The following is a 14,749-nucleotide window of genomic DNA, read 5'->3' as shown; positions in this document are numbered from 1 at the left end:
CCTGGAGCAAGCATCTCTCCCCATTGCTGGGTTACCTCCAGCTCTGCCCAAGGCCAGCAAATCAATGAGATTCTGGCTGCTGCTGCTGATTATTCTTCTTCTCCTTTTTTTTTTAAAGATTTTATTTATTTTTTGACAGAGAGAAAGAGACAGCACAAGCAGGGAGAGCAACAGGCAGAAGGAGAAGCAGGCTTCCCGCTCGGCAGGGAGTCCAATTCGAGACTAGAACCCAGGACTCTGGGATCATGACCTGAGCTCAAGGCAGTCATTTAACTGACTAGCCCCGCAGGCGCCCTCTAGCTGGTGCTTCTGCACATTGTCCAGCTGGACTCTTCAAACAAGAAGTCAGTTTTTTACCTTTTCTGCTCACCTCTGACAAGTGCTCCAGCCCTAGCAATATTGCCAAAGAGTGGCTTCCTTCCCAGGGCCTCAGTACAATTTCTGTCTTTGTTGGGCTCAAGGTCCTGGGTGGTCCTTGTGTGGGGTTTTGTCACCACAAGTGGTGTTGGGTGTGAGATGAGCCCATAAGCAAGTGCTGAGTGTGAGGTATCCAAAGATAACTGCTGCTTCCATGTGAATTAAGTAAGCCACCTGCTCATAAGATTCTGCTGCTGGATGGCGTGCGCTTCAACGCTGGATTTCACTTGTCACCCTTTATTGTTTTATTTTGGCATGTGTGCATGTGTGCGTGCGTAAGGCAACACAACTCCACTCTCTCTTTCAGAGAGATGCACTATTTCCAAACTGTTACATGTGCTATTAGTTTCCCATGGCTGCTGGAACAAATGACTACAAATTTGGCACCTTAAAACCATAGCAATTTATTCTAATACTGTTTTGGAGCTGGATGTCAAGGGGTTAGGAGGGCCACACTCCCTCCCAAGGATCTATGGAAGAACCAGTTCCTTGTTTCTTCCAGCTTCTGGTGGCCGCCAGCATTCCTTGGTTTGCAGCCATATCGCTCCCACTTTCAAGGCCAGGATCTTCGAATGTCTCTGTGTCATGTTATCATCACCTTCTCCTCTGTGTGTCTAATCTTCACCCTCCTCCCTTAGGAGGGTACGTGTGGGATTCCTGGGTGGCGCAGAGGTTTGGCGCCTGTCTTTGGCCCAGGGCGCGATCCTGGAGACCCGGGATCGAATCCCATGTTGGTCTCCCGGTGCATGGAGCCTGCTTCTCCCTCTGCCTGTGTCTCTGCCTCTCTCTCTCTCTCTCTGTATGACTATCATAAATATATAAAAATATATTTTTTTAAAAAAAAGGAGGGTACGTGTGTAAGGATACATGTGATCACAGCCAGGGCCCACCTAAATAACCCAGGAGAATCTCCTCTCAAGATCCTTAACCACATCTTACAAAGACTCTTTTTCCAGATAAGGTAACATTATGTGTTTTGGGGATCAGGACGTGATGTCTTTGGGGGACATTATTCAGCCTACGATGCAGATATCTTCTCCATATTTCCTATGCTACTGTGTACACACAGCAGGTGCTTTATAAATACCTCTTTAGTTGAATCAAACTTTTATTGGAGTGAGCCCCAGAAGTCTGAAAGAGAAGCCCATGTGAACTCACTGGACAGGACCTCTCAGCAGATGTCCAACTTCAGGAGGAAGGAAATCAACACTCATTGCATGTTAGACACTATCCCGGGCTTTCCCCATACTCTGAGTCACCAAATTCTCACAGTAGCTGGTGTTCCCCACAGGAGTGAACCTCAAAAGAAGGAATGGGAAGAGAATGAGATAATTAAGCAAAAGGTGGCTTGGGGTCATTTTTCTCTTGCTGAGAAGGTGAAGGATAAAATCAATGCCTTTGAGAAAAGGGCTAGAACACTGATTCATATTTGTTCTGCGAAGCCACCTGTGAAGGCACATGAATAGTCCTGTAGAAGGATAAGGAACCTCTGAGCATGATGGTCGTGGGCATAGAGTGCATGTCTACAACCAGACTCCTTGACATAACAGGCTTCCTCCCTATGACCAATGAAGAATTCCAATTTTCCTGTAAGTCTGGGACAGCTTCTGGATCTTTAGCCTTCTGCTGTGTAGCTGATACATTCAAAAGTCAACAGAACACACCTTAACCTCCCCCAGAGAAACTGGCTTTGGCTTTAGGAGGTAACAAAAAGGGACACCTGGGTGGCTCAGTCAGTTGGGCGTCTGCCTTCGGCTCAGATTGTGATCTCAGGGTCCTGGGATCAAGCCTCCCATGGTGCTCCCTACTCAGCAGGGAGCCTGCTTCTCCCTCTCCCTCTTCCACTCCCCCTGCTTGTGATCTCTCTCTCTCTCTCAAATAAATAAATAAAATCTTTAAAAAAAAAAAAAAAGGTAACAAAGTCCAAGGGGAATCTGAAGTTTGGGGCTGGAGGAAGGAAATGTTTAGGCTCAGAAAAAGATTGGGAATAACAGGAATGCAGAGCTCCAGATAACCAGTGGCAGGGAAAGTTATCAGACAGACGGGAGGGGAGAGTAATCTGTTGCCTGAGGACACAAGGAGAATCGGGCCCACAGAGACAACCATTCAGACCACAAGACGTAAAGTTTAGGCAGCCAAGTGGAGAGAATTGTTGTCTGTTCCTCAGTTTCAAGCAGAATTACCTTCATGATAAGAAGACTCTTTGGACCACTTCATACAATGTTTGCCTCCACCTCTTGATTTGGCGCGAAAGCGCACTCTCTTCTGACACGTACTTGGACTTCTCTGACCTCCTGAAGAGAGGTTGAGAATTTTTCTGAGTCCCACGGACCACAGAGCTGCAAGATGGGTGGTCAGGCCTCTCCCGGTGCTCCATGCTGCCTCCAGACCAGAACTACTCCATATCCATGTCATTGGGCTACATTGTTCTCTACTATTCCTTATCACTACCCCCACCAATATCTTGATGGATACCTCAAATTCAATGAAAACTCAACATCTGGCTTAATTTTAGTTCTTTCTCTCTTTTCCAAACTCTGCCTCCAAATATCTTCCTAGATGATACCCTCGTGGACAACGCATCTCAGACCTGAGAGGGCCACTGATTCTGCTCCCCCTAAAGTCTCTTGTGACCCAGCTGTCACACCCAACAGAGACATCTCAGTCCTCAAGTAGCTTTTTCTATCTCTGGCATCTGACCCTGTGGACCATTCCCTCCTCTGAAAGTCTCTTCTCATGGCTTCCTTATCACTGTTTTTTGGATGACTTCACCTCCATCCTGAGCTTTCTTTCTATAAGTCCTGGTAATCCTCCAATCCTCTCATCACACTGCTTTGTACCTGTCTGTGGAAGTTTTCATCCACTTCCATGATTTCAATTACTATCAAAACACTTATGAGTCCCAAACATCTCTCTCCAGCCCAGCTCCCTCCCTTGAGCCCAGGACCCACATATACAACTATTTACTGAACGCTTATTTGTACCTGCATATCTTTCCAACACTTCAATTTACATTTATTCAAACTGAACTCACTGCCCACCACCTCAACATAGTTCCAACCCTGTATTATTATTTTTTTAATTGATTTAGGTACACTCATTAGCATCACTATGAATTCTTGAATTCATGATTCTTATCGCTATTTTTAAAAATAAACTTTTGGGGTGCCTGGGTGGCTCAGTCGGTTAAGCAGCAGACTCTTGATTTCAACTCGGGTCATGATCTCAGGGGCTCTGCACTCGCGAGTTGTGGGTGGAGGGAGTCCGCTGGAAGATTCTCTCTCTCTCCTCTCTCTTCCCCTCCCCTCCCCCAGCCCACACTGGCCCTCTCTCTTTCTCTCTCAAATAAATAAATAAATCTTAAAACAACAACAACAACTTTTTATTGACATACAGAAAAATTCACAAACCCTGACTGTGCAGCTTGATGAATTATCATCAAGTGAACACATCCATATAATCATCCAGGTCTAAAAGTGAAACGCTTCATCAGCACCATCTCGCACCCTTTCCCAATCACTACCCCCTGCCTAAAGATAACCAGTATATTGATATTTAATATCATAAATTAGTCTCATCTGTTCTTTAACTTTTAACAAAAATACAGTATATATTCTTTTGTGTCTGCCTTCTTTTGCTTAACATCAGTTTGTGAGATTCATCGAAATAATTGCTCTAGTGTAGTTCACTTATTTTCATTCCTCTATAGTCCTCCATTCTGTAACTATACCATGACTAATTTGTCCATTCTACAACTGATGGCCGTTTGGGCTGTTACCAGATTGAGAATACCATGGGTAATGCTACTTTGAACATTCTAGTGCATACCTTTTGGCACATATATCTCTTAAAGCTTCTGTCCTAGAGTCTGTCATTTCAGTGCTTTAATTAATAACATCAAATCCACAAATCACATTAGTACATTAGCAAAGTCAAAATTCAAAAAGCAGTTAATGTGTTGCAATAACTGACCCAAACTAATGAAGTTAAATATAACTGGGATAAATGTAAAGTTTTACATTTAGCCTTAATGAATGTATCATTACATACATAATCGGTTAAATTTGAAAAAGATCTAAATACTCAATAATACGGAAGTGGTTAAGTAAGTTATTATTTATCTTCTCAGTGGAATACTAAATATTATCCTTAAATGAAAACTTTGAAGATTTTTTAAGCACCAGAAAATTATTTCTGATACATAAAAACAGAAATGTGCATATAAATTATGATCATTCAAAATAATTATACATATACGTGGTAAACCCTTGGGAAAAAATGTTGAAATGCCATAATGGTAAGGTTAGAGATTAAATTTACTTCCAAAATTACCTTTAATATTTTTATGATATTATTTCGGTGAAAATTAAAAATAGATATTTTAAAAATTACTGATATGTATGCATAGGGACAGGGAAACAGAGATGTGAAAATGAGGTACAGCACTTCTCTAAACCACTTGGGGATAAAAATGAGCCAATCTTGTGGGTCATTACGAAGGTTAAATATGGTGAGACCCCAATAAACATCGGAGAATCCCCTGCTTCTGGCACATGGGAGGCTGTGAAGGGCAGTATGAGTATGATGTAGGAAGAGTCCATGGACTAAGCATCATAGGGAAGATGTGAGGAGCACACCCATGTAGGAGCTTTTCTTTTCCTAGTGAAAGCCAAACCAACCAACCAACCAAACCCCTTTGTAGCATGAATGCTATGGGGAAGATACAGAGGATGAAAAAGGGAAGCATCACAAGTGTGTGGAAAGTGCTAGTTCAAGGTGGAAATGATTGTGGCTCCAGCTAGACCTGCTGTGGCAGCTGGGGAGCAGGCCAGTTGCTGAGGGACAGTGAACGAGAGGCATGTAAAGAACCGAGTGTGTCCCGTCAGCAGAGGCTCTGATGGCTGGCACTGTCCATGCATCACCTGAGTTTCCCCTCCACCAACTATAAATTTGTGGAGCAAGGACATCCACTCCCTGATGCAGGTTCTTGGGAGACTGTTAGTCTTGATAATTTATAACCTATGGATTTAATGTTTGCTACATGTTTTCTCTACAGCTAAACCCTTTTCTATAAGTTAGACTAATAGAATGTGTAATAAGATTGGCCAAGACACCACTAGCCCCATTTAGAAGCAAATCTCATCAGCGCTTGCTCTAGGATGGTGATCATCTTTAAACTGATGACCTCTCTTAAAGATCTCCATGACTTTGGGCTTGAACAATGCTACCCTTGATCCTCCTATATTAATCTCTATCTCTGTCCGACATATCTGCAGTATACTTACTCACGTATGCGCAAATAATATCACAAACATATGGAAAGCTTTAAAAATAAAGATATGATTTAACAATGTGTAAAACAAATCCATGTGTAACCTACTTGTTCAAAGACATATGACATAAAAAAAAAAGACATACATTACTGACACCCTAAAAACCTTTCCTGATTGTAACCCCTCCATCCCCTCAGGGCTAAATACTCCCTTAATTTTTGTAGTCTTTACTTCTTCTTATAGTTTTCTACTTAAAATTGTTTAACTTTTCCTTTAAAAATGTTTATATAGATCCCGTCATACAGTATGTGTCTTGTACTGTTTGGCTCTTTTCACTCAATATTGTCTTTCAGATTCATCTTGTATGTATCATGTAGCTGGACTTTCTCTCCCTATCTCTCATGGTATAGTATTTCATAGTATGAATATAGCACAATTTCTTGTTTACTCCACTCCTAATAGACATTTAGGTTGTTTCCAGTTTGGAGTTATTATTCAATACCACTAGGAACATTTATAAATATGTATACTGGCACACATAAGCATGTCTTATGGGTACATATAACTTGGAGGGAAATTGCTGGGTCATAAATGATGCATATCTTCTATTTTGCTAGATGATATCAATCAGCTTTCCATAGTAATTGTGCCAATTTACACTTCTACCACTAGGATATCAGAGTTCTTGATATTTGGTATCCTTGCAACACTTGGTGTTGGCTCCCTAGTGAGCGTGTAGTGGTGTTTCAGTGTGCCTTTGTGCACACTTCCTTGCTAACTAATGAGGTTGAGTGCCCTTTTATGTTGATCTCTTTGGATTTCTCTTTTGTGCTGTGCCTGTTCACATCTTCTGGCCATTTCCTTTGTGTATTGTCTGGTTTTGTTTTGTTTTGTTTATACATTTGTAGGTATTCTTTATATATTCTGGATATGAACCCCTTGTTGATTAGACTCAGTGCGAAATGCCCCCACTTTGAGGCTTGCCTCTACCTCTTTTGGTAGTATTCTTTAATGAATGCAAGTTCTTAGCATAGTCAACTTTTTCAAATTTTTTTTTTATCGCAAATTCTTTGGTACCATGTGTAAGAAATCTTTCCTGATCCAGAAATCATAAAGATATTCTCTGATATTATCTGTTAGCTTTATTGTTCTTATTTTTCTTATTTGATCTATGATCCTGCTGGAAATGAATTCTGTGTATAATTTATTAAACACTTTTAAAAGCATTCTTCTGTCTTTTGGTGAAACTGAGCTTCTGCAGCCTTGGTTCTACATACTCCAAATTTGAGGCTAATTAAGATGTCAGGTCTACCAAATACCTAGACAGTGAAGTGACCTACCAGGTCTTTAAGATGCTACAAAGAATGTATACATATAATGCCATTTGTACATGCGATTCACACATGTGTACAAACAAATAACAATAATGATCATCTACCAAGAAGAGAAAAAGATATCTCTTTGCAAGGAGACAGAGATATGATGGTGAAGGTGACTATGTTTTGAGAGAATGCAAAAAAACAAGAAATATAAAGAACTGGCTATTGACAGAAGTCAGTGTCTTGGGGTTCCCGGGATAGCCCAGTTGGCTAAGCATCCTACTTGTGATTTTGGCTCAGATCATGATCTCATGGGTCATGAGATGAAGCCCCACATCAGGCTTCATGCTCAGTGGGGCGTCTGCTTGAGATTCTTTCTCCATCTCCCTCTGCCCACCCCCAATCATGTACGCATGCAGCGTACACTCCCTTTCTCTCTTTCAAATAGATAAATAAATCTTTTTTTAAAATGGAGATCAGTGTTGAACATTTGGTCTAGTAGTTATTGACATAAGTCAAGTGTAGTGCATGTCTACTGTTTTTCTGTCCAGAACAATAGTCCTCTTCTAAAAGCTTTATAAAATGTATGCTTCCTGAGATCAGGATCTTGTTGGTCTTGCTCATCACTCTATATTCTTCACATTTGCACAGTGCCTAGCACAGCAGAAACACTCAATAATATCTGTTGAATGAATGAAATATTCCTTCTAATATCATGGATCCAAATGAGAGCTATCATCTTTTCACATATCACTACATAGCCTTAACTTTTTTTATTTTAAAGGTTTTATTTATTTATTCATGAGAGACAGAGAGGCAGAGAGAGAGGCAGAGACACAGGCAGAGGGAGAAACACGTCCATGCAGGGAGCCTCACATGGGACTCGATCCCGGAAGTCCAGGATCAGGCCCTGGGCTGAAGGCAGCGCTAAACCACTAAGCCACCCAGGCTTCCCACTACATAGCATTCATGACAACTTTTGCTGCATGCTTACTATGTGCCAGGCAAGATGCTAAATGATTAACTTTCATCGTCTCATTTATTCCTTAAAATCACCTGACAAGGCACGAATTATTATTGCCCCCAACTTATAGATGAAGAAACCAAAGACACAGAGCAGTTAAATGAGTTGCATAAGGTAGAACTGTAAGTGCAGGAGTTGGAATTTGAAACCAAATAATCAGACCATGGAGTTGATGCTTTCAGTCTTTCCATTAAATTGCCATAGAGATTGACTTAAGCATGACCTCCTAACACTCCCAGTTGAACCAGGAATGATTGTTGATTGCTCACCTTGTGGCAGGTACTACATAAAATTCTTTACATGTTTTATCTCATTTAATTATCACATAAAGCCTATAAAATAGATGCCATTATTATCCTCATTGTACAGATAATGAAACTGAGGTAATAGAGCTGAAATAACTTGCCCAAGATCATACAGCTAGAAGGCAAGGGAGTCAGTATTTGGACCTCTTACCTACCATGATATCTGCCTCAAAGATCCTATGGCCCTTGTCTCAGAAAGGAACATCTCAACATGCAATGCCAGCCAGAGCCCTTCTCCAGGACTTTTGAACATCTCTCAAGCAGAGACTATTCTTTTCTGGAGGGAGAAGATGTGAGGCTAAGAGCCAATGATGACCATAAGCTCCATGGGGTGGTGGATCCCATCTGCAGTGAAACAGAAAAGAACCCACCAGAGAAAGAGTGAGAATCCTGCTGGCTCATTCACTTACTTTCCAGCTCTTCCTTTTGTTATGAGAGCTTTCCAATAAATTACTCCTTTCACTCCTTTTTGTTCTGCCTAAGCCAGTTCCATCTGGGTTCTTGTCACTAGCAACCAGAATAGTCTTAGCTAATATAGAAGGCAATGGTCCGCTCCCAAATGTCCTAACATTTATGAAAAAGCATCAAAGCACTTTGGAGTTTAACACAAACTCCATTTTCTGGCTTTCCATTCCATGTCTGAATGAGGATGATGACTTTTATGAAGTGCCCCCTCTGAGTTTATAAATGAATGAGAAATCTGATCTTGTTTTGTCCAATGCTGCAAAATCTTTCCAGTGAAGGGGTGGGCCTGTTTTATGCTCTTCTAAACAGTATTTTTTTTCTACCTGCTAATCTAATATGTAAAAATGCAGAGTCTTTACCATGGATAGCTTCTCTGGGCAAAGTGGTCATAAGTCTTAGACTTCCACAAACAGATATTGCAGTTGTATTTCTTCATGGGTTTTGAGACTATACCTTCTTTCTAGCACTGTGAGTCTTAGTCATCATATCTACAAAGTGAAGGGATTGGACTGCAGGGGACCTTTGAATCCTTTTCCAACTCTGAGCTTGGTGATTGAAACTGAGTCTTATAATAGCTCAAGAGAGATGGGTCATTTGTTTCATTGGTTCTGGTGTTGGCGTGGATGAGATAACACCTGTCATTTCATACTGTGAGGACCACTCTTTCTTAGTTCACTTCTTTGATGTCTGGTGTCGCATTTCCCTGAGGGTGTTCTGCAGGATGGAACACTAGGCCTTGGCATGCTCCTTAATAAAGAACTCAGTGATCAAAAGCTGTATGTTCCCTCTCCTCAGGGATTCCCAATGAACATCAGAAACTTAAAGGTCCTGGGAAATTTTGTAGCAAAGAAGCCTGTGTAACTTACTCCACCCTATCTAAGATTTAAGATGCACATTGACATCACCTTTAGGAACTGCTGATTTAGCTAACATCTTCCCTGTAGGTCTACGCAGTAGAGTAGATGTCAGGACTGTCTTGGTGTGAGCATATTTGAAATGTAATAATGTTGTCCTTAACAATCTCACTTCCTGGGTAGCTTTTTGTGAACTGAAAAGTGATCTTTTTGGAAATTATAATCTAATCTAATTATGAGTTCCCATTATATTACTCCTTTCCCTGAACACTGAATGGCTGTAAAGATTCCCTTCAATTGACCAGAAGAGGGAAGCAGAGGACCTGCGATGGCATCTCAGGCCCCTGTGGTGACTTGGGAACAAACCTAAGATAAGGCAGCTAAGTCTAGGAACTTGCCTCAAGGACATCATTTCCCAAGCAGAGTGACCAGGTCCCATTTGGACCATAACCTGAGGTCTGCAGAACGTGAGGTCTCGTTGTTGGAGGCCATCCTATCAAAGCAGCATGAATTTCCCAGAGCTTCCGTAGGAACAGTTTGGGGAGCTCCTGGAGACCCATCAGTACAAGACTGACAGAAATAGCAGAAAGTAGTGAGGCATGGCCAGCAAAGAGGCAGACCTGGGATCACAGTAACAAGGAACAAGGCCTCCTCACAGTTGTGTATGCTCCCTCTGATCCCTAAGAGCAGCCACTGCTCAGCTGGGCTCAGAGCTCAGCAGTCACCTCACCTGCCAGAGTATGAGCCACAAATGGCCACAAAATGGCAAATCGATTATTACCTATGTTATTACCTATGTTTCAGGGGGCATGGTATTCCTTGGGGGGCAATACTGGGGTTGGGCCCAAGGTTCCAAACCCCAGATCCATTATTCCCAGAGCTATGTGCCCTTGCCCGTGGGGTCCACAAGAAAGATATGTTTAGAGGACAGGGCCAGGAAAACACGTACATTTTATTATGGTATTTTGGCCTCAAGCACCATGTAGTCCATTGAGAAGCTGAGAGCAACCACTGAAGGATTCTTTTTGCCTAACCTAAAGGCAAAACTCTGTATTACAAGTAGACCAAATGATGAATGTCCTCAGCATCTTTTCCTCTAAATTTATACCTCTTCGTTTGTACCTTTCTTTGACTTCCGTATTTTAATTTTCTGATGCCAAGAAAAGATAACTCCAAGGAAAAGAGAAAGAAATGAGTTTCTTCTAGAGATTTGGAATACAGATGGCGTGAGTTACTGACTACAACCCTTCTTAGCACATCAGAGGTACAAAAGAGAAATTCCCAAGACGTACATTCAAGAGAATGATGTGGCCAATCAACTACCTATGAACTTGACTCATCCTCATTACTCTTTTTTATCACTCTCTGCCTTGGCTGTGTGGGTGGGAATTATTGGAGGGGAGTGAGGTAAGGAAAATGGAGTAGGCAACATAAAGGAAGCCATTTCTTCTCCTTTCTCCTCCCACCTGCCTCCTCTCTTTCTTTCTGTCCTATTTCCACTCATCAGAGTCCCTAAATATAAACTCAAGGATCATTGTGTTGAAATATCAGCACCTATGCTGTATTCTCTTGTACTTTCTGCTTCTCATCTCTTGGTGGTTCTGTAAGATTGGGAATTACTTGATGTTTGGTGTGACTTGGTGATGTGACCTCTTTTCTTCTCCCAACCTAGAGAACCCAGGAATACACGAGCCTCGCCCTTTCAGTGTCCCTTCATGCCTTTAGTCTCCCAAGGAACTTTCATGCCAGGCAAGGAACAGTGGCAGATACAAATCAGTAGCTAGACCAGCTCCTCATAATTGTCAGTATAGGGTTTTCTGGTTAAAGATAAGCTTGATTCCATGATTTAAGTTTTGCTGTCTGTATGGGATCTTTTATTTCTCTTCAGTTTGAAATCTTAGGCATGATATGGTAGATAGAGAGATCCAGGTCCTACAAGAAGAACTAAATTCACTTACCCCTCCTAGCACAGTGTTGAGGAAGAGATAAGAGATCTTATGTCTGCTTATCACAGGAAGATAGGAAGCAGAGAGTGTAAAAGCATAGCATGGGTGCTGACATTTCAACACAATGGCCCCTGCTAATAATCAGGGTCCAGTCAAAACCTTGGACTGTGACCCATCAGTATACAGATATTCTTCCCTCAAGTTGGAGAGATTGGGGCTACCTACAGGGGTGTGAAAAGAGGCATAATCTCCTTCATATATGAAAGAAAATTTCCTGTACAGTTTGGATATCTGAAAGGAACTCATAATAGATTTTTGAATCCTAAGAAGGAGATCAACATCTATTGAACATCTATCATGCCTTACATTGTGCAAGGCAAATTTCCTCAGAGTATCTGTTGGCTTTTTTAATTTGTAAATAACAAAAAACAATGTTTACCTATTATAGCAGAAGGGGAACTTATTTAAAGTATATTGGATAATTCATAGAATTGCTAGTTGGAATGGGCAAGCAGGCTCAAATACTCAGTAGTCAAAATCAGTTCCAAAACTCAAATTATCTCATCTTTGGCTAGGGGAAGACTATTTAAGTTAGTTCCTGAGTCCTTTGAAATGATAACTTCAATAACTTCTTTGCTACCTGGATGACAGGATTTTATACCCAATTTATACACTTCCCTTGTCAGGCCTAGAATTGGACATTCACTAAGGAGTTCTGGTTCATTTTAATAGGAAATGGTATTTAGAGACTATAATCTGGGCACTAGTGGTCTCACTGCTAGGAGATTGGTCTTTGTTTCTTGCCTTTTCAGGAGATACATATGGAATACCTCTTTGTGCAACACAGATATTATATTGTACATAATATATATTAAAATAATATAAGTTATAAATATCAAACATGACATGAGCTCATACTGATAGTTTCACTCAAATTCAGAACCACAGAGTTTTTATTTAGCCTTATTCATCTTGCATCCAAGTTTCCTTTCTCCCATATCATACATTTCAGTTCTCAGTGTACCTATTATGGACTGAATTGTGTCCCTCCCAAATTTATATATTGAAGCTCCAACCCCAATGTGATGTATTTGGATATAGGATCTTTAAGGATGTAACTAAGATTAAATGAGGTCACAGGAGTGGCACCTTAATCTGATAGAACTGGTGTCCTTATAAGAAGAATAAGAGACAGAAGACTCTCTCTCTCTCTCTCTCTCTTTGTAGGCAGAGGAAAGGCCATGTGAAGACACAGAAAGATGACAGCTGTCTCTAAACCAAGAAAAGATCTCAAAAGAAACCAACCTTCATGACACCTTGATTTTGGACTTCTTAGAAAAATAAATTTCTATTGTTAAGCCACCCAGGCTGTGGTATTTTGTTATGATAGCTGTAGAAAACAGTACAGTACCATAATTACTCATCTGCTTTATCTCACAATGCATACACAATAATACCATGGCTACCACTACTAAAATGATTATTGTAGGGGATCCCTGGGTGGCTCAGCGGTTTAGCGCCTGCCTTTGGCCCAGGGCGCGATCCTGGAGACCCGGGATCGAATCCCACGTCGGGCTCCCGGTGCATGGAGCCTGCTTCTCCCTCTGCCTGTGTCTCTGCCTCTCTCTCTCTCTCTCTCTCTGTGTGTGACTATCATAAATAAATAAATAAAAATTAAAAAAAAGGATTATTGTAAATAGTTTAAATTCTTTATGTAATTTTTTTTTGCCCTTAGTGACTAGTCAAGTCACTTTGACTAGTTCTTTCCATGTGGATGTGCCACCATTTAAATACAAATTAGAATTGTTTCTTTTTCCTTTTTTTTTTTTTTAAGATTTTATTTATTTATTCATGAGAGACACAGAGAGGGAGGCAGAGACACAGGCAGAGGGAGAAGAAGGCTCCATGCGAGGAGCCCGATGCAGGATTCAATCCGGGGACTCCAGGATCACGCCCTGAGCCAAAGGCGGAGGCTCAACCGCAGAGCCACGTGGGTGTCCCTGTTTCCTTTTCCTTTTTATTTTTAGGGATTGCTTTTTATTTTTTAATTTGTTTCATAATTATGTAAAATATTACATGATTCTAAAGTCAAATCTGCAAAGCATGTTTCATTTATAGAATTCTATCATTAACATCCATACGCCCAATTACAAATCTGTTTTTTCAGAAGATCTAGAATATGTTTAGGTGGACCTACAGCAAACTCTGTCACATCAATAATTTGTGTTTTCTCTCTACTTTTAATTTTTTCTCTTTTTCTTTTGTGTTTCGTAATTTATGAAAATGTGTTTAGTTGTAGACATATATTTTTCATCACATTGAAGACTTAGCATGCTTCTCAAATCTAAGATTTATGTTTTTATCAATTCTGAAAATTTCACAATCATTTTCTCTTCAAAAATGTCTTTGTCATTTTATTTAATCTTTCCCTTTGGAACTAAATTGCTCCTTCTCAATATATCTTTCCTGACTCTTAACTTCTTTTTTATATATTCTATCCCTTTATCACTTGGTGTTACATTCAGGCTCATTTTCCCAGATTTACCTTATTTCTTTAGTTGTGTTTAAATCTGTTATTTAATTTTTTCCTCTGACTTTAATTCCAATTACTAGATTTCTCTTTTATAGAAGTTCCTGTAAAATTTACTTCCTTTTATCTCTTAATCATTTAAAAATACTTATCTTTTTTAAAGATTTTATTTATTTATTCATGAGAGACACAGAGAGGGGCAGAGACTTAGGCAGAGGGAGAAGCAGGCTCCTCCCAGAAGCCCGATGCAGGACTCAATCCCAGGACTCCCTGGAGTCAGGCCCTGGGCTGAAGGCAGGCGCTAAACCACTGAGCCACCCAGGGATCCCTAGAAATACTTATTTTATACAACTTCATGTCATACTTTTGCCTGAAATTTGCAAGGCTGCTATCCTCCTAGTTATTTAGTTTATAGCCTTTCCTAAGTAGTGAATGACCTTGTCACATAGAAATTTTTTGGTCACACAGTAACTTTGTGTTGTAAGCTGATCTTTAATGGGGCATATTACCCTCCCCCCGCTTTGTGCTCTGGATCAGGGGTTGGCATGTTTTTCCTATAAAGAGACAGACAATATACCCAGCAGCCCCTCTTTATCCACAGAGTATATGTTTGAAT

At 40.6% G+C, this 14,749-nt stretch overlaps 1 long non-coding RNA gene across 2 annotated transcripts in view; it reads right to left on the bottom strand.

The window, feature by feature from the left end:
- The window catches only part of LOC119869790, a 35,126-nt gene extending 23,428 nt beyond the window's left edge, over positions 1–11,698 (bottom strand). The window contains exons 1-3 of one of the 2 annotated variants that reach the window (XR_005371913.1): positions 11,616–11,698; positions 8,494–8,683; positions 1,311–1,716 (exon numbers count right to left, since the gene is read on the bottom strand). This is a non-coding gene — a long non-coding RNA (uncharacterized LOC119869790). Of the gene's footprint in view, positions 1–1,310; positions 1,717–8,493; positions 8,684–11,615 lie in introns of those variants that run through there. The other variant, XR_005371912.1, reaches the window with a different exon arrangement.
- Positions 11,699–14,749: the final 3,051 nt, after the last annotated feature.

The sequence above is a fragment of the Canis lupus genome, chromosome 17, assembly GCF_011100685.1.
Source record: "Canis lupus familiaris isolate Mischka breed German Shepherd chromosome 17, alternate assembly UU_Cfam_GSD_1.0, whole genome shotgun sequence".
In the NCBI taxonomy this organism is placed as follows: Eukaryota; Metazoa; Chordata; class Mammalia; order Carnivora; family Canidae; genus Canis; species Canis lupus.
This window is presented reverse-complemented; position numbering and strand designations above follow the sequence as displayed.